Consider the following 20,837-nt stretch of genomic DNA (forward strand, 5'->3'; position numbering starts at 1 on the left):
ATGGAGGATATAGACACTGCTTCAATACTACCATTGGTAACACCTCACACTTATAAGAGCTTTTAACAGAACACTTTCCCTTTATTCTCTCTTTTACATGTAGGTACACATGCTTCCTATGTGCCCTCTTCCCTTCCAAATCTAGCAGATGGGCTGGACATATTTTTTTTTCTTTTTTGGCTCATTCGAATATGCCATAGTATAAAATAAGTTTGCTTTCAGCACAATATTGAAGTGCTGAGGAATGCACTTTGGGGAAATAAAATTCAGGTAATGTGTCTACTCTCTGGAAAGGGGGGATTATGATAAAGCGCTAGAGTTTTGTCACTGTTACTAAACTAGCATGTCTTGGAAGGAAGGAATTGTTATTACTGTAGCTGTTCTTTTCCTGCCCCTCCCTCACCCACCTTAACATATATCATGTAATAAAGGCTATTTCTGGAAAAAAAAAACTTATTAAAAACTATGGTTAGAGGGTAGAAAGTCAAGCTGATAACATAATGAAATTAGGTCCAGATCTTTTGTTATCTTTTTGTTAAGGTACTTTCTAGGCCAGCTATATATCACTAGTTCCAATTCAATTCTTTGAGCTCCAATTTCATTTCATAAGGACACTGTCTTCTGTTATGGTAAGTGGTTTTGTTCATTGACAGTGTAAAGGTTAGTTTTAGAATATTGGTATTTTAGGATTTTTCACTAAGTTTTCTTCTTTTGACTATGTAAAATTTGCTCATGAACATCAGGATGCTGTAGCTGTAGGGAAAGGGCTTGAAAAACTTTGTGGGTAAGTGCCATGAATAGCAAATGGCAGCCCTGTAGTTACTAATGGGCAGGTCCCAATCTTTACTCAGCTTTATTCCTGGGAAGAAGCAATAGTAAGGTAGTCTCTGGCTAAAGGAAAAAATTGTAAGGTCCATAGAATAGGTCAAAAGTCAATAGTGATTTCTTTTTTTTTTATGGCTGACTAATATTTTATTGGAGAATGGGGTGAAGTATTAAAGAAGTACAAATTAGGAGTTGATAGATGGTCATGGGGATGGGGAACATGGCATAGGGAATGCAGTTAACATTAATATAATGGTCAGGTGGAGAGCCAGAGGAGAGAAAGAGCAATGAGGGGGATCATTTTATAAACTATATAAAGGATTAACCAATGTACTGTACACTTGAAACTAATAATAAAACAAAATTTAAAAAGGTCAATAGTGGGAGGGAAAAAATGGCATAGATGATAGAGGCTCGATTTGTCCCTCTGGTAACCAAATCAAAATTGTAGCAGAAACAAGGAATAGCACCAAGGAAAAATTGCCTGAGATCTTGATGAACAAGCCATACAAATAGGAAGAAAGTTAAGAAAGCATCCTGCAATGACAGAAGGTACGATGGGGTGAGGACACAGTACTGCCTGGTCCAGAGCAGCTGAGTGAGATGGAGGCTGCGGCCATGGCAGGGCCCTCTTAAAGAAGCTCCTTCCGCAATCAGATTTTTGCGGTGAGGAACCTGCTTGCTCTGAGCACCAGTGCCGATTCAGCTGCGCACAGGGGACATTAGGGACTTACAAGAAGACATTGTTGGAGTAAGGGCAGAGGCGAGACTTGCTCTGTACAGAAGTGCCAGTGGTATCCATTGTTCCCTGTTAAGCCCTTCCCTCTCCCAGGACGCAGACACAATGCTGCCATACCTGTGACATCATCAAATGGGATTACAGAGGTCACATCACCCAGAGGATTCCCTGAAACCCTGCCTCCCCAACTCACAGCCTCACCCAAGCCACATCCAGGTATATCCTCAGTGAGTCAGGTGTGCCTTACTGAGCAGCGCCTAGACTCACACTGAAGACAGCCGGTCTCGGTTTCTGGTGTGACCTTTTGAGGCAACTATAAGCACAGCATCTGTGGATTGCTTGCTGAATCTTGACAGGTGGCCTGGGAGGGGTAGAGGCTTGGGCTAAATTTGGCCTGTAGCTGAACCCCTTTCAGGACTCTGCTACTGGACACCTAATTCATGAATACACACTAATAAGAGCAGATGACTTAGGAGCTTTGCTGATAACATAGAAACAGACATGGAAAGGCAGCAAAAATGGGAAGACAAAGAAGCAGAAACCATATGAGAGAACAGAACAGAGATCCAGGTATAATGGAGTCAAGTAATCTAACAGATACAGAGTTCAAAACACTGGTTATAAAGATGCTCAATGAACTTTTGGGAAGTATAGATAAATTCAGTGAGAACTTCAACAAAGAGATAAAAAACATAAAAATGGAAATGGAAATTATAAAAGAAAACCAGTTTGACATGAAGAACACATTATCTGATATGAGAAATATATTAAATAGAATAAACAAAGGAATAAATGAAGTGAATAAAGAAAAGGATCAAATGCCTATCTTGAGGATGGGAAAGCCAAGGACACATAATCAGAATGGAAAGAGATGAGATGTCAAGACTATGAAAATAATTTAAGGAGGATATGGGACACTATTAAGGGTCTAAATATCTGTCTGATCAGTGTAACTGAAGAAAATCAGGATGTTGAACAGCTGTTTGAAGATATAATGATGGAAAACTTCTCTAACCTGGTGAAGGAAATGGTCATAAAACACCAGGAAGCTCAGAGAATTCCCAAAATCAGAAATCTAAAGAGGCCCACCCCAAGACAAATCATAATTAAAATGGCAAAGGTTAAATACAAAGAGAGAATATTAAAAGCAGCAACAGATAAGTAGTTAGTTACCTACAACTACCTACCCATAAGACTGGTGGCTGATTTCTCAAAAGAAACTATGCAGGACAGAGGGCTTGGCACAAAATATTCAGCAGGATGAAGACCCAGGATCTACAACCAAGAATAATTTATCCAGCAAAGCTATCATTTAGAGTTGAAGGATGATAAAGAGCTTCCTAGACAAAAATAAGCTAAAGGAATTTATCACCACCAAGCTACTATTACAGGAAATATTGGAGGGACTTCTTTAAGAAGAAAAAATATGTATCAAAAACAGAAATAAGGAATGATAAAAACTTCCTTTCTATCAATAAGTACTTTAAATGCAAAAGAATTAACTGCTCTAACCAAAAGATAGAGCAGCTGAAAGGATAAGAAAACAAGACCCCTGCATATGAAAAGAAAGGGGATGGAAAAAGATACTGCTTTGATGGACCTAGAAAATATTTAAGTCAGAAAGAGAAAGATAAACACTATATGATTTCACTAAAAAGAACAAACTAACAAAAACAGACTCACAAATATAGTAGACAATTTGATGATGGACAGGGGAGGGGTTTGGAAGGGGGCTGGGAGAATAGTGTAAAGGATTAAAGAAGTATAAATTAGTAGCTGATTAATGGTCACAGGGATGGGGAGCATGGCATAGGGAATGTAGTTAGCATTAATACATTGGCTAGGTGGAGGATCAGAGAAGGGAGGGAACAATTGGGAGGATCGTTTTACAAACTATATAGATGTCTAACCAATGTACTGTATACTTGAAACTAATTAAAAGAAATAAATTTAAAAAGTCAATAGTGACTAGTGTGGCAGTTTCTTATGAAGTTAAGTCTATCCTACCTACCCTATGACTTAAGAGACCCACTCAGAAGTATTTACTCAAGGTAAACAAATATATATGTCCACAAAAATATTTTTAAAAGAATACCTATAATAGCTCTATTTATAATAACCCAAGACTGAAAATGTCCAAATGTCCATCAATGGGAGAATGTATAAATAAGTTATACTATATTTGTAGAATAGAATACTACTCAAGAATAAAAAGGGATGAACCATAGATACCTTAAAGAACATGAATAACTCTTACAGAAAGTATATTGTATAAAAAAAGCCAAACACAAAATAACATATATTGTGTGATTCTATTTATGCAAATTTCTAAAACAGGCAAACTAATCATTAGTGAGAAAAGTCAGAAGAGTGGTTGATTATGGGGACTATAGAGTAGGGAATGACTAAGAAGCAGCATGAGGAAGCTTTCTAGGGTGTTTGAGTTGGTCCATATTGTGATGGAGTGTGGGTGACACGGGATTTATATTGGTCAAAACTCATCAAAACTTGTTGAGCTTAAAACGTCAGATTTTGCTGTTCACAGAATATAAATTTTATCTCAGAATAAAAAAGGAATATAATCAAACATTCAATAAAATAGTAGCCAGTGTGGTTACAATGTTCAACAACTGGAGATCTTTTATAATTTCCTGGTGCTGCATCTGTGATTCTCAAAGCTGGCTGCACATTAGACTTATTTGTGGAGCCTGTATTCTGCCAGATGCCTGAGACTTAACACCAGAGATTCTGAATCAGTGGGGGTGGTCCAGGAATATGTGATTCACATTAGTAAATTCCAGGGCTTCTTAAGGTACACACTGAAGAAGAGAAAGAATCCTAGAGTTTAGTCAGTAGCAGATGTTTTTAAAAGGCTGCTTTAATATCTAGTCACAATCACATCTGCCATTTTTGAATTGTGACACTGGTAAATAAAAAGGTGTTTTTATTCAAATCTATGTATCTTTAAAAAGAAGTAGCTGTGAAGTGAAGATGATTAAACTAACATATATTAAGTGTCTAGGATGTGCCAGGGCATTTGATGTAGATAATTTTGTTTAAATTCTCTAAAAAGCTAATTTATCATTTATTGTCTATTTTCACTATAATCACTATAGTCCAGGCCCTCAGCTATTAAAAAGTCTTGCCTTTTAAGCTCTAGCAAAACCAACTTTCTTGAAAATCTCTTAATAAACTGGGCTATTTCAGAGCTCCAGGACTTTGCAATGCCTGGGATACATCTTCCCTTAGTCTCCTGGATGTATTTCCACTCATATTTTAAGATCCAGCTTAAGCATCCAGCTTAATCCCTGTTATATACAGTCTTTCCTGCTCCTTCACTTTACCCAGGTGGAGGAATTTTATTCCTTTTCAAATGGAAATTGTATCTGCTGTCCTAGGATTTGTACCAAAGTGTGTTTTAGAGTTCTCTCACATGAATTAGAGACACTCATTGGTAACTGGATTTAATGCTTAAATCTACTTAAATGGAGAAAACGGTACTAATAAATCTTGGCAGTCAAAGGCAGGTTTGCACTTAACTGATTTCCACTTTTACTATTACATTTATCACATGGCATTATAATTTTTGATGTACATTTCTCTCTCACCAGCTAGATAAAGATCTCTTTGGAGATAAGGCCATGTCTTATTCAACTTTGCGATCCCAGGACTTGGTACAAACCTGACACCTATTCAGTTCCCAGTAAATTGCTGTTGAATAAATAAATGGATGAATGAAACAAATCACCTTGTTCCTCCTTATATCTAGCTTGTACTCAGATAAATAGTAAAGTTTCGGTTACTACCCATTGACCTCAAGATAAAATGTAAACCCCTAAAATGGATTTCAAGAGTTCGCGTAATTACCATCTGCCCTACCCCAGCTCTCGTTCTGACTAATATTGTGGGCTAATGATTACTAAATTAAATCTTTTGGCCAAGATATATCAACCCATTTTTTGAATATCAAACACCATTTGTTGTTGTCGTTGTTGTTGTTGTTGTTGTTGTTGATTAAATTGCCCTCTATTTTTAGGTATAATGGAAAGAGCATGTGACATCTGAAGAGCTAAGCATGAGTCTTGGTTCCCATCATATCAGCAGTGTGTCTTTGGTCAATGACTTGACATCTCTAAACCTTGTTTTTTCTCATTTATGAAATGGGATAATATTTGGGATAATATATAGATTGCCCTGGAAGCTTTACAAATTTTATTATTAATGTTATTACTGTCATTATTAGTATCATCCTACATAACCTTTTACATGAAACTTAAGGCCCAAGTTTTCTTTGAAGTTAAGAGGGCCTACACTTTTTTTCTGAACTTTCTGAAGCATTAACTATGGCACCTCATCATCTACTACTATTATTATTAACTGTTTCATGTGTACATTGTCTTTCTCATCAGATTGAGAACTTCTTGTGGATAAGAGCAGGGAACTTGTATCATCCTTATTTTTATGCCTCTGATCTTTTAGAACATAACAGATATTAAATTGTACTAATATTTTTAATGAAATTCATTGGAGTGATAGTGGTTAATAAGATTATATGTTTCAAGTGTACAATACTATATATAATACATCATCTATATATTGCGTTGTGTGCTAATCACCCAAAGTTTAATCTCCTTGTGTCACCATATATTTGACACTCTTTACCCTCTTCGACCTCCCCCCCGCCACCCCAGGTGACCATCATACTGTTGTCTGTATCAATGAGTTTCTTTTGTTGTTGTTCATTTGTTGCTTTCTGTTTTATATCTCACATATGAATGAAATCATATGATTCTTGTCCTTTTCCATCTGACTTATTTTGCTTAGCATGGTACTATTAAGATTCATCCATGTTGTTGCAAATTGTAGTCTTTTAACTTTTATTATGGCTGAGTAAATTGTATTGATAGTAAATTATCTTAAATAAGGAGAATAAAAATATATACTTAGAATCATAGTGTTTGGAGTGATAAGTTTGCAAACATCATTTAGTATAACCTCTTTCTATGAAAACTGTAATATATATGTATGGGCCTTTTCAAGAGTTACAATTAAAAAAATACTAGCTAATGATTCTTGAGAATATCTTGGCATTATTTCAAGTAATTTAAATAAATAATATAACTTAATAACACTGGAGTTATAACCCCCATTTTACAAATGAACTGATGCTGGAAGCTGGGATTCAAACTCAGGTATCTTTCTTCAGATCTTCCCCCTTTAACCTTCCTTTGACATGAAATGTCCTGATTTTCATACCAATGCTCTTCCTGCTACATGGATAAGAATTATCTGCTTGCTATGGCAGTGGTGTGGCTCCAGACCAGTAGCATCAGCATCACCTGTTAGAACTTGTTAGAAATACAGATTCTTGGGGGCCACCCAGCCCTGCTGAATCAGGAACTCTGAGGGCGGAGTCAGGAAGCCGTGCTTTTACAAGCCCTCCAGGTGATCCTGAAATGTGTTCACATCTGAGAACCACAGCTTTAGGGTAAATATCGTACTTGTATTTTTGCTTCTTATGTTGTTTATCTCAAAGCTAGTAGATTTTTATGTTATGTAGTTATATAACAGGTGAGAAAGTCTACTGTCTTCATCAGTATTCAATGATTTCTTTCTGTATTCTGTATACAAAATTCAACTTCAAGCAAAGAGAACTAACAAACCTGAAATTTGCCACCAAGAATCTTATGCTTTTTTTTTTTTTTTTGCCATTGAAATGCTTTTTATCATGATTTGGGTGGATACCCTCTTCTAATCCAGGGATAGCACAGATCTTCAAATACAAGCACCTCCATCATTACCACTTTAGAAATTCAAAGAGGAATTATTACCCACTGGAAACAAGAATCTTATACTTTTAAAACCCTGAGTTGGTCTTTTTCTTAATGTATTTTTACATTTATTTTTATATTTTTATTTAAGTCAATTATAAAGAACAAGTAGAATCTTCCCTGCACAATGATTGGAATTTTTAACAAATATTGCATATTTCCCACCTATTGCCAGGAAGTCTCTATTTTAGTAAGAATCTTTGACAGGACTTTAAAACAGTTAAAGACAGAGAAAAAAATTTTTAATTAAAATTTGGGCCAGATTTCATTGTCAATATGATGTATAATATATGTAGCAATTAGGGAAGAAATCCGGACTTCGTTTTTTTATATAATACTAACATATAGACTGGTAGAAAGAACAAGTTACTTAGCCAATATTCAAATACTTAGTTTACATGAAGATAACAAAATCAAAGGTTAAAGGGCATAAACAATTTCTTCAGAGATGCCTGGTTTCTTCAGAGAAGCTTTTGAAAATTCTTGCAGTGATTTTTCTAGAACGTAGTAATGTGAAAATCTAAATTCATGACTCATGAGACTTGCATGTGTTGTTTGTCATTCAGGTGGTTTTAATATTAAAGCAATTATCATTTGCTTACTTAAAATGAGTAGGTAACTTAAGGAAAAGTCTATCCTATTTTTGATTAAAATCTTAGAAGTGCAGCACTAATAAATTTATAACAGTCAAAAAACTGACTCCAAATCCACAGGGACATGTTAAACATTCAAAACTTTTGACTTTTGGCTCTAGAAAACAGGAGGTCATTAATGACTCCACTTTCCATGGAAGGAAAAATGTAAAAGAAAAAGAAAAATCTAGTGGTTGTTAACATGTCATTTAAAAGATTTTATATCACACTAGGTTCCATGTGTAATGAAATTTTATTGGTTTGAGGAGAGGATGGCTACTTTTTTGAACAATTTAAAATATTAGCTGAGTGGTATTTCTGTAGAAACCATGGAACAAATAAACAAGTCCTTAATAAATCATCATTATGCACAGGACAGCTTGTTCTGTACTTTTAAAGAAGAAAGTTAATGCAAATATTGTTTCTCTTATACAAAAGTAATACTTATTGATGTAATGAGAAATTAATTGGGATTAATAAATATATTTTTATCTTTTAAGAAGAAAATAATCATGATTGTGTACCAGAGCAAGTACTTAAATTGCTTTTTGAAAAGCAATGCATTATAAGGGCATACTAAGAATAAAGCATGATAGGCGGTGGTTCCGTAGTAGTGGTTAGCACATCTGCTTTACACACAGAAGGTCCTGGGTTCATACCCCAGGTGGAGCTGTGACCCATGCACATCCTGAGCACATGGCAGGAGACGCCTCGCCTTCAGAGATCCAGTTCTTAAAGTAAGACAGGCAACATCTATAGGCCAGGGGTACAAGCTGTTGAGGGGGGAAGGAATTAAAGAAGGGAAAAGAAAAAGAATAAAGCATGATAAATAAGTGTTACTTTAAGTAAATTTCATAAAATTTTAGGGTTGTAAGAGATGTTACTTGACATTTAGTCTAACTTCCCATCTAACCCCACATCACTTTAAGATAATTTCAGATGGAATGTTATCCAGCTACTACTTGAATATCTTCCCCCAGGGATAAAAAGGCAACCAGTTCTATTCTTGGATAATTCAATTCCACCTTTTTCTTACTTCTACTCATTGGCATAGTTCTATCTTCTGGAGCCACACTGAAAGGCTTAGCCTCTTAGTCGTAGTTACTAACACCCGAATTATTTCTAGACCGTAAATGTTCTTTAAATAAAATTTTCAGACCAAATACAATTCATTCAGCTATTGTCTTAAAGCAATGCAGCATGTGGACAAGAATGACCATAATTCACACTGAAGAGTTAGTTGTTAAACATACATTTCTCTTTTCTATGATATATTTTTCTTTTTAAATCAGATTTATTGAGGTATAACTTACATGTAACATAATTCACCCCTTATAATATACAATCCTGTGAGTTTTGATGAATGCATATAGTTGTGCAACCACCATCACAATAAAGATATAGAAGAGTTTTATCACTCCCTTGTGCCCCTTTCCAACCAAACTTGCCCTTTATCCTCAGCCCCCAGCAACCACTAATCCATTGTTTCTTTCTGTGGTTTTGCCTTCTATGACATCTTGAGTACTGAAGTGTGTTATTATTTTAGGTACAAGGATCCTCATTAGGACTATACAAGGTACATGACAACCTATGGTGTAAAGAAATTCTTTTTAAAAATGAGAAAAAATAAGTAAAAGAGAATTCAAAAAAGAGAAAAAAAGGATCTAGAGAGAGAGAAAAAAAAGACCAAAAGAAGGGTCTATCGTTGTGTTAGAAGATGCCTTGGATGTTGTCAACGCCTTTGAGAAACCTTATCTGTCACAGTGGTGAGCTACTCCATTCATTGGTTGGAAACTCTAGGGAACACGCAGCTGGTTGCACAGAAGAAGAAAGAAATCTCCAATCACTTTACTCAAGAATAGCAAGAGCAAAAGGGTGTGGGTCCTTTCTGACGCAACAGTAACCACTGTCCGTGGTGCTGAATATTCATCTCATATTAACACATGTTTATATATTTTTAACTTTAATTCTGGTGATTTCTATTCGAACTTCTCCCAGAAATTCAGATCTATATTGGAGTCAAGATTTTGGTGAAGAGAATCTAATGCAGGATTGGGAGACTGACTTTTGGAGAGGCACTTTCAAAAAATAGGAGATATTTGTTTTAAAATAATCTTCAAATGATTGTAGTTGCTTTGAAAAAAACATTTTCTTGGACATCTTGGAAAAGACATTCCCTCTTCTACATCTCCTCACCCATTCATTTTGGTGCTTAATGATTTCTCCTCAGATTGGGTTGCCATGACTTTCCTTCTTGAGTTACTTCTCTTTGAAAGGTGCTCAGGGCTAAGTGTCTTGAGATTTGTGTTCTGATCCCAGCTGTGTGCCAGCTGGCTAACTGCCCTACTGCCTCTCAAGACTTAGGGGTAGGGTTGTCAGGTTTAGAAAATAAAAATATAGGATATTCAGTTAAATTTGAATTTTAGATAAACAAGAAAGACTTTTTTTAGTTATAAGAATGTCCTATACTGAGATAAGTTGTTAAAATATCTTGAAATATGCAAGAGCTATGAAATGATAAGTAGCTGAATTGTTTAAAAAGGTATTCTTGACTTGTGAGTGACCTCTAGTGATTTGGGACCTCTAGTGACCTCTAGTGATAAGAGTTATATACAAATAGTATATAACCCTTATCAAAGAGGTTATTTAAAAATTCTAAGTATTACAGATAGCTTCAATCTATGAAGTCATCAGGTTATTCTGGTCCTTATAGTTCAAGGGTGGGGGAGAAGGTTTGACAAAAAATACCTGTCCGCCTGGGTATATAGTGGGAACACCTCTGGGGTTGTTATCATTTAAGGTGATGACACTGTTCCTACCTAGTTCAGGTGAATTATATTGCCTGCATTTTTTTTTCAAATATCTTTTACTTTTCTTTTTCTGTTTGTTCATCAGCTCACTTTGGTTTCCCATTTGTATTTTAAATCTTCACTGTTTATTTTAATTTAGGATGTCATCCCATGAAAAATATATTTTTTATTCTGTGCCCTGGACACAGCATTGCTGATTTTTATTTATTTATCCATCTTTATCCTGCCTGAGGGGAAACAAGTATTTAAAATGCATTGTTGTCTGCATCTGTGAGTAGATAAGTTTAGTACTTATTTGCAATTGTGTCATAGTTTACTTTTTTACTTCTAATTTTACCACTAGCAATTATTTGGTCACAGACCTGAGCAGACTATCTATACTCTGAGTATCTCTGCAGTGTCTCAGTAAGTATTTAATCATGGTAAGATGTGTGAGTGTATGATGAACAATGGAAATGGACATTAGATAATGATGGTTAATTCTTACCAAAGAGTAAATTTAGCTTAAAATTTTAGCTTTTTAGAAAATGACTGTATTAAAAATTTCATAAGTTCATCTGTCCATCAAAAATCTAGTGAGTACAGATCAGAATAACAGATTAATGTTAAACATGATTTCTGAGTGGCAGGAAATTTTGTTCTAGATGGAGCTGATGTCTCATACCTGCGTGACTGATAGGTTCATAATGGCATAGAACATTTACTCCTCCACTCCTCTCGTGTATAGATTTAAAAAATCATTTACAATAAAGAGAGTCATATTTCCAATAGCTTACTGTTAACTCATCATGTAATGGGAGGTTCTTTCAGTGAGTATTCAAACAATATATTTCATATTGATTTTCTCTTGGTGATGCCTCTGGCTCCCCAAATCATTAGGTATTAACTAAAAGAGGTAAGTTACAAAAATGAGATTATAATTATCTAAGCATGGGTAACTAAATACTTTAGTGACTAGAAACTGCTAATAAAAATAGGCCTTCTAAATGTCACCTCGCTATTATGCTAAGTGAAATAAGTCAGACAGAGAAAGACAAATACCAGATGATCTCAATTATATGTGGAATCTAAAAGACAAAATAAATGAACAAACAAAATGGAAACAGACTCATTGATACAGAGAACAAACTGATGGTTACCAGATGGGAGGGGGGTTGGGGAACTTGGTGAAGAAGGTGAAGGAATTAAGAAGTACAAACTGGCAGTTACAAAATAGTCATGGGGATGTAAAGTACAGCATAGGGACTATGGTCAATAATATTTTAATAACTATAAATAATTTCAAGTGGGTACTAGACTTATTGGAGAGATCAATTAGTAAGTTTTAAAAATGTCTAACCACTATGCTGTACACCTGAAACTAATATAATATTGTATGTCGACTGTGACTAAAATAATATCACCTGGTATTTATGACTCCAGAGCTAGACATTACTCGATCTGTGAAGATCATGGGACTGTTTCTCAAGAGGAAGTTCAAAGGCAGGATAGTAAAAGCTCACTCTCTTCCTGCGGGTGGTGGTGAGGGAAACAAGAACAGCACATTGGTAGCAGAAGGGTAATGGACAGAGTCTGGAGCTGAGGGACAAATAGTTTTCTTGATTATGACTCTAACTATCAAAATAACTTCAGTTACATAGTTTTGTGTTTATAAAATGGAGACATTTTGAGCTAAGAGAGACTTTAGTGCCTCCCAACTCAACCATCTCATTGTTTTCATGAAAGGCCTCATAATTAGATGGGTTAATTGAGCTCCTCAGTGATACCGATCATTTCCGTAGAGCTAGTGTCAGGACTCAGTTCTCAGTTTCTTATCTTAATGCTCTTGCAAATGTGGTTGAAAGGAATGAGTTTGGATCTAGGTTTGAGTCTCAGTGGTATCCTATCTAAGCCACATGACCTTTTCAAGTAATAAAGTCCATAAGCTCAGTTTCCTCATCTGTAAGATGAGTGTGGTAATACCTGCCTGCTTTACCTCTTAAGGATATAATGGGTATTAACGAGATAATAATAGAGTTTAAAGTGCCAAAAGAAAAAGAGTACTGTATTTTTTACTTCTGTGTAACAAATGACCCCAAACGTAGTAGCTTAAAGAACAAACATTTATTATGTCATAGATTCTATGGATCAGGAATCTGGGCCCAAGTTAGCTGAATGCCTCTGGTTCAACATGTCTACTAAGCTTGTAGTCAGTATGTCAACCAGAGCTTTGATTTGAAGGGTGTGGGGCAAGGTCTTTTTCTAAACTCAGTCTCATGATCACTGGCAGGATTCAGTTTCTTGCAGGCTGTTGACTAGAGGTGTCTCTGAGTTCCTCACATGTGGACCTCTCTTGTAGGACTGCACGCAGTATGAAAACTGGCTTCCTCAGAGCAAATGAGCAAGGACATAAGGGTGTGAGCAAGATGGAAGCAAGTCCTTATGTAACCTGATCTTGGAAGTAATATGCCATCACTTCTGCTGTTCTTTGTTCACTAGAAGCAAGCCACTAGGTCCACCCCACATTCAAAATGGCACAGATTACACAAAGACATAGATACCAGAAGATGCAGATCACTGGGAGCCATCTTAGAGGCTCCTTCCACAAGTATTATTCTCATTTTTACAGGGAGTTACAAGGAGAGCATTAGATATCAGACATATACTGGCTTTTACGAAAAGGTTTTATTAATAATTTTATTTATAATTATCAATTGACTTCCTGCTTCTATAAGAGATTTGAGGTGACAGCCACATCCATCTACTTTGTGTATGTTCTGTTCCTCTGGTTTAAAATACCCTCCTTCTCAGCTCTTGATCACCTGAGAATTGCTAAATCATCTGCAAATCCACCCAAATGTTACCTCCTGGATATGTTACTGTGGTTCACTATTATACTTTCTAATGTGAATTTGGCCATAGGACAATCTGGAATACAATTGCATTTTCTAGTTGTAACACAGTCAGTTGATGTGCCCAGCACTTACTAAATGTGTCTTCCCATAGGAAGAGTAATGAATGCCCTCAAGCATGGAGACACATGATTCATTGGTTAGTTCTGTTTTGAAGACTAGACCTTCAATGATTCTTAAAGATTTTTTGAGACCTTTCCAGTTACCTTGTTAAGGAAGGGGAAACATTTGAAGACCTTTTATCAAAGTATGGGAAGAAGATTATCTGCATCCCACGCATTGAAAAGTCTTGAAATGTTCAGATTCCTGGGCTTTGCTTCTGACTTAGTAAATCAGGATCTCTGGGGTTGATCCCAAAAATATGCATTTTGGGGGCTGAGGTGGTGTGGGGTGCAGGGCAGGATTTCCGGATGCTCTAACTCATGTGCCATTCCTAAAGAAGTTTTTGGTGTGACTCAGCTAATGCAAAACACCTCACACCTGCCATTATACCTAGCTTTTTCAAAAATAACTGCTAGTATACTCCCATCAGCTCTAAAAAGGGGTATATCCTCAGGCCTTTACCAATTCCTTTGATCCTCTCGAACTATGATTTAACTACTAGGTGACAATTTCGCTTTGTCTTTCATTGCACTTTTTTGCACAAGTTGATTCTGATGTAAGGTTTGGTAGGCCTAAGTCTGAAGGAAATCTGAAAAATTTGTGAGTGACAGTATCCATACAAGTGTTCTTATTTGCCTTTATACTGGTTCTGGTTTGTGATTACAGGCGTACCTTGGAGATTTTGCAGGTTTGGTTTCTACTACTGTAATAAAGTAGTATCACAATAAAGTAAGTCATAATGATTTTACTTTTGAAGGGTCTTGCCTTCAGTTTATAAAAAACACCAACACCTGTGAAGTGCAATAAAGCGAAGCACAACAAAACAATGTATGCCTGTATAATTCTTCTAAGACACTCGCGATTGTAAAATACAACATTATATTATCTGCTTTTAAGAAATAAAAATAACCCAACTTTGCTGATGATAATTTGAAGAGTCTATAAAGATTTATCTCACCTGAGAAATGTTAAAATAATGGGGGGGGGGGGCGGGCGGGGGGACTCAGAATTTAAGCAATCTGACTGTATGGCCTGACCAGATATGTAAGATAGAATCTTTATGTTCAATTTCATAGAAGCATATTTTGTTAAGTCATGTACTTATCTATTCAAACATTAATTCATTCAATCCACCTACAGTTACTGAGGGTCCACTATATGTCAAGCACTGTGCTTAGCAGTGGGTGCAGTGGTGAATGACATGCCATGTGGGGCTTACTCCCTAGGGGGAAAGACAGAAACTAAACAAATGACACACAAATAAATATATACTTGTTAATTAGGATAAGTGCAATGACAGACAAAGTGGAATTGTCACCTAGTAGTTAAACAATAGATACAGAGGGTCAAAGGAATTGGTGGAGGCCTGAGTATATAACCCTTTTTGGAGCCGATGGGAGTAAACTAGCATTTTTTTTTTTTGAAAAAGTTGGGTATAATGGAAGGTGTGAGGTGTTTTGTATTGGCTGGGTCACACCAAGGACTTCTTTAGGAATGGCACATGAGTCTGGGAGCATCTGGAAATTTCCCCCACTCCCACCCTCACCTCAGTGCACCACAGACACAAGCATGCACAATAGTTTACTCTCCTCAGCACCCAGTTGACTGACGTCTGCAAAAGGCCAGCCATTGACAGGTTAAACATAATTGAGGATGGCTGACATTGCGGTCAAAACAAAATGGTGAGGGGAAGAGAAAACTTTAACTCCTTCACAAACAGAGCCTTTCCAGAATTGGCTAATATGCTGGGTCTCATCTCCCTTCTTCTCAGCATTCTCTGGGTTTGAATTCCTATTTACTTCTGGGCTTATGACTGCCGTTTGCCTTATTCTGAACTGAACTTAATACCCTGAATCATAAGCGTCATTCTGAGGTGGATTCTTTACAACCCTTAATGTGACAAACTGGATTGATCCCCTGTCCACTACCTGCCGGCTTGCTGCAATTTCTCCTCAAACCTCTTATACCTCCCTTTCACGTCCTATAATGTGCATGCTAAAGGAAAGGCATTTTCCTGCAAATGTTCCACACTTATACAGTGTAGCTGGGCAAAATGATATGTAAAAATGTTTATCGCTGAACAGTAATTTGAATCCCCCCTCGAAAAAAAAAAATCTTAGAAGGAAAGCAGATCGGTTGTCTCAGGGTGATTTAAAATAAAAGGTACTTTTCATCTTTAAAATGGATCCCAAGATGCTGTTAACTAAGTGAACTATACATTCAGTATTTGCAGGGTAAAACATAAAAGAAATAACACGAATTTTTAAAAAGATATTCTTTTTCTGCTGCATGCTGCTTCTATCAAACCACCTGAGAGGTGATTTGAGAAGGGCATTTTAGAATAAAGACATTGTTCTGACAGCAAATACAAATGAAATAAAATTGGCCCAAGGCTTTGATGCCAGAACCCACATGGAGAGCTGAGACATAGCAACACGCTGGCTTAATGCACTAGAGGAATAAAACCAGAATAATCTGTGGTAGTGTGTGAAACAAAGATGAAAGAGGAAAATATTTTTAAAAAATAAAAACGTGCACAGAGATTAAAAAAGACTTTTTCAGTTACATTAATTCCTTTATTGCAAGAATTTATCCATAAACATAACAAGGGGATAGAAGTTCATTTAAGTGAATTTAAGATATAATCTTTTGGTCCCCATTGTCAAGGGAAGATTCATGAGTAGGGAAGAATGAGCTCTGTTCCTTTAATTTTTAAGGAATGAGTAGAAGAGAAGAGACAGTAAGGATCTTCTTTTGAGCATTAATAAGATTCTGACTTCTAGTTTAATCATATGCCACATCATGAAAAACCCCTATCTATCCTATGAGGGGTTATAGCTATTTTACTCACCTGTGAGCTTAAAAGTGGGGAAGGTACTTAAAAAGGTTTTTAGTCAATCAGGTATAAAAGAAATAAGAAAGTAACCAAAAAAACAACATGAATATAAGAGCAAAGTTACCTCAGACTTCCCAGGTGACCTGGTGTTCATGAGTTGTTTTTGATTAATGAGTGTGAGAAGTCTAAGAAGAAAAAGGACCTCGTTATTTACCCAATCACAGAACACTGCAGCAGAAACATGTAGGAAAGATTCTGAGGGTCTTTACTGTATTATTAGTGAAGAAGGTATTGTGCAACCCAGGGTGGTATGGCTAGATGAGGCATATAGAAAGAAAATATGGTTGATAACTGATAACTGTTCTTGCAGACTGCTAATTGTCTTGCTCTCATGTGAAAGCTAAAATAATGCTGTCTGATTTTATAAAAGACACTTCTTGAAGTCCTTTTCTACTCTTTAAATGTCTAATCAAACAAAGGTAATGCAAAAGCTCAAATTAAAAGTGCATTTTAAGCTTATTTCTTAAATTATTAAATTCATAATTTATTTTTCTTCTTCATAAATGATTTAGCCTGGAAGAGAGGCCATTTTAGAGGGTGTCTAGCATTGACACAAATGCGGAAATAATATGGTGTTCAAAGACCAGTTCTAGTATTTATTAGTCATATGACTGTGGGCAAGATGCTTACAATTTTTGAGTCTCGGATTCTTCATACATTAAAATAAGATAAATATCTACTTTTCAGTATTATTATTAGGATTAAAAGAGATGTGTCCAATTGATTAGCATAGGCATGACAGATATTGATCACAAATAATTTCCCTTCTAAGCACTAATATTTAGATAGATTTCATTTATCACAGAATACCCAAAAAATAAAAAGTAGGAACTTCCAGATTTTTGAGTTTTTAGACCTATTTTTCCTCAATTGCAAAATTAACACATATTTTTATAAAACATTAAAATACAAAATATTGAAAGTAAAAAGATTATAGTCCATAATCTCGCCACTCTTAATATTTGTCCATTCATAATTTACTGCATTTGCTGTAGTCTTCCAAAGGCATTTTTACATTAGATATTAATTATATATTACAATTAAAGCAGGAAGCTATCTTTTCTAAAATCAACCAGATTTTCAATGAGAGAAAAACAATTACAATACTGTTTTTTCTTTCTCTGAATATAATTCCATTAGCACTTCCTTGTATTACTAAAAACTTTTGGCATATACAATTTTATTGATTTTTATATTATATTTATTCATGAGTATGTTATAAACACAGGATATTTCCAATGTTTTGCTAATGAAATTCACACTGAGATCAATGTGTTCACATATTTTCAAAATTTTATTAAATTTCCAAGTATTTTCCAAAAAAGAATTTCAGGTTAAATGAGTATAAACATATTTAGGTCTATTGAAACATTGCCAAACTGCTTGCCTATAGAATTGGGTCAATTTATATATCACCAGTGACAATATGGATGAATCTTGAGATAATCATGCTAAGAGAAATAAGACAGAAAAAATTGAGATCCTTATGATTTTACTCATATGTGGGATATAAAACTGAAAGTAACAAACAAATATGACAAACAAATAGAGACTCATGGACATGGACTGTGGGTTAGCGGTTACTAGAGGGAAGGGGGGAGCGCGAAGGTAGATAGGAATAAAACGGGTCAAGTAATTGGAGGGACAAATAACTTTAAGAGGGGAACGCACAACACAATATACATGTATAGGACATACTGTTAAATATTGTCAACTTTAAACTTATTCTATTTTATTAATCAATGTCGCCCCAATAATTTTTAATAAAAAATTGTATATGTCACCAGTTACGTGAGAGTCTCAGTTCTCTGTTTCACCTCAACCCCACTAACGCTGAGTAGTATTCAAAAAGTTTTGCAAAAGTGGAAAGTAATATTTTGCTGTATGAATTTGCATTTCTTTATTATTGTACTTGAATGCTTTTCTCTTTTGTGAATTGTTTGTTCATACTCTATGCTCATTGGGCTATTAGGACTCTCATAGTTTCTTATCCATTTAAATATGCTTTCCCTATAGAAAAGATAAACACAAGGTCATACTTGTGAATATTTCTCTACCGTATCTTTTACCTTTTGTATATATATTGAATTTGCTTTAAATTTTTAAAGTTGTATTTATTTTTTACTCATGAATGTTTCTGTTCTCCTAAGGCTACCCCTTAAGAGAAGACCCTGGGATTATTATTTATTTTTCTTTTGAAAATTTTGCCAACCAAAGGGTTTCTATGCTTACCAAAAAAGTCCATTATTTTCTTTTTTTCATAACTTTAGTTCGGGGAGCTAAATGTTAGAATGGAAGAAAAGATCACAAATACAAAACTCCAACATGATGAAAATGATTTGTAAGTTTGCTCTTTCTTAAAAAATCCAAATGCCAATAAAATTTCATCGCGTGGTTTCAAGGTTTGGAGAGAATAGAAAGAGTTGCCGACATGAAAACGGAATGTTAAGACCAGCAGGATTCTTGACAGATGGGAGAAACAGTTATATGAGGAGCTATTCAAGACAACAGGAGACAGTATAGTAAGTGGCAGAATGAACCCACGCTTCACTACTCTAAAACACTTTTCCTACTTGTGTTTGTCTGAGCCTGCCTGTGACAAATCTAACTGAATCTGGCCCCAGGAATCTGTGAACAGCCAAAAAGAGATGAATAACTTCCAAGTGGAAGGAAATGTACAAGAATGTGATTCTTCCTCAACACTAATAGGGAAACAGTATGAAAAGTCTTTCTCAGCTTATGGTCCCAATTAGGCTATCTCAATACCCTTTGTAGCAAATTCTATAACCTCCCTTAACAAGCATAGTTGGCCACATGCACAAATTTCAATAAACAAGACATCTTTCCATCTGAGAATATTCTCTAATTTTAAATTTTCTTTTCAAACATTAATTCTTGAGAAAAAGAAATCAAACCAGAAACCCTACACTTTTCAACTCTCTGCTTATAATGAAATAAATTATTAAGTCGTGGATCCTGCACATAAATATATTGAGCAACAAGAACTACATGGGCACCACACCTGTCTCTAAGGACCTTATAATGTTAGAGAGACTGTGTCAGGTGCGTAGTGTAAGGGAAATGCAGACAGTAAAATAAAATTGGTATAGGAATGGACTAAACATCGCACATGACATACACATCAAAAAAGATGTACATTTATTTACCTAATATATGTAAACACTAAGTAAAATGTGGGTCACTTGTAGTTAGTACTAAGTAGTTAGGATGCCTTCTATGAGGCTCTCATTCATGACTAAAACTCTCAGGCAAAATAGAAACTAACTTCCTTAACCTTATAGAGGGCAGCTATGATAACTGACTGCTAACATCGTACTCATAATCATGTATGCAAGATATCCTGCAAAATCTCCAGAAAAGCTGCTAGAACTAATAATCCTGGAGATGGCAGAAGAAAGTCATTTGGTCATTTTTTTTGTCATGTTAAAGACTTTGGAATTTATTTCCAAGAGACGGGAGCCATGGAGTACTTTTGGACAGAGGAGTATTTGGTGTGGTTTTCATCTGAGAAAGCTCCTCTGGCAGGTGATTGAAGACTGGTGTGAAGGGTTTAATATAGAAAGCAAAGAGACCTGAAAGGATTTTTCAGGAATTCAAGTGAGAAATGATATGGGGCTGAATGATGACAGGGTGGACAGAGAGCAGAGAGTGGATCTCATTTAGGAGGAAGAAATATCAGAATATGATGAATACAGGAGTGAGGTAGAAAGAGGAGTCATGGATAATGTTCAAGAAGGTCCAGGCACTCTTTGAAACCAAACGTGCTTTATTGCTTCTCAGTTTTAAAACACCCAAAGAGGAAAATGACACTTCACACTAAAGTGAGAAAGGAAAATAAAAATCCAAAGTGCGTTTTAATAAATGAGCTGAAATAACACTACATTTTATAATTCAAACACATAGGCCGGGATAATAATCTGTCAGTTTGTAGTCAGTGATTGTTTTTGTGATTTTGACTTCCTCTTTAGGTGAGGGTTTTGTACATTTCCTGCATCTTCATGTAAACTGATTTTAGGTTGCAAAAATTGCATCCTATGAAGATCTACCAACCAATGATAACAAAGGTTTTCATTAGTTTCTGAGAAGAAAC

The sequence above is a fragment of the Rousettus aegyptiacus genome, unplaced genomic scaffold (assembly GCF_014176215.1).
Source record: "Rousettus aegyptiacus isolate mRouAeg1 unplaced genomic scaffold, mRouAeg1.p scaffold_m13_p_1, whole genome shotgun sequence".
Classification (NCBI taxonomy): domain Eukaryota; kingdom Metazoa; phylum Chordata; class Mammalia; order Chiroptera; family Pteropodidae; genus Rousettus; species Rousettus aegyptiacus.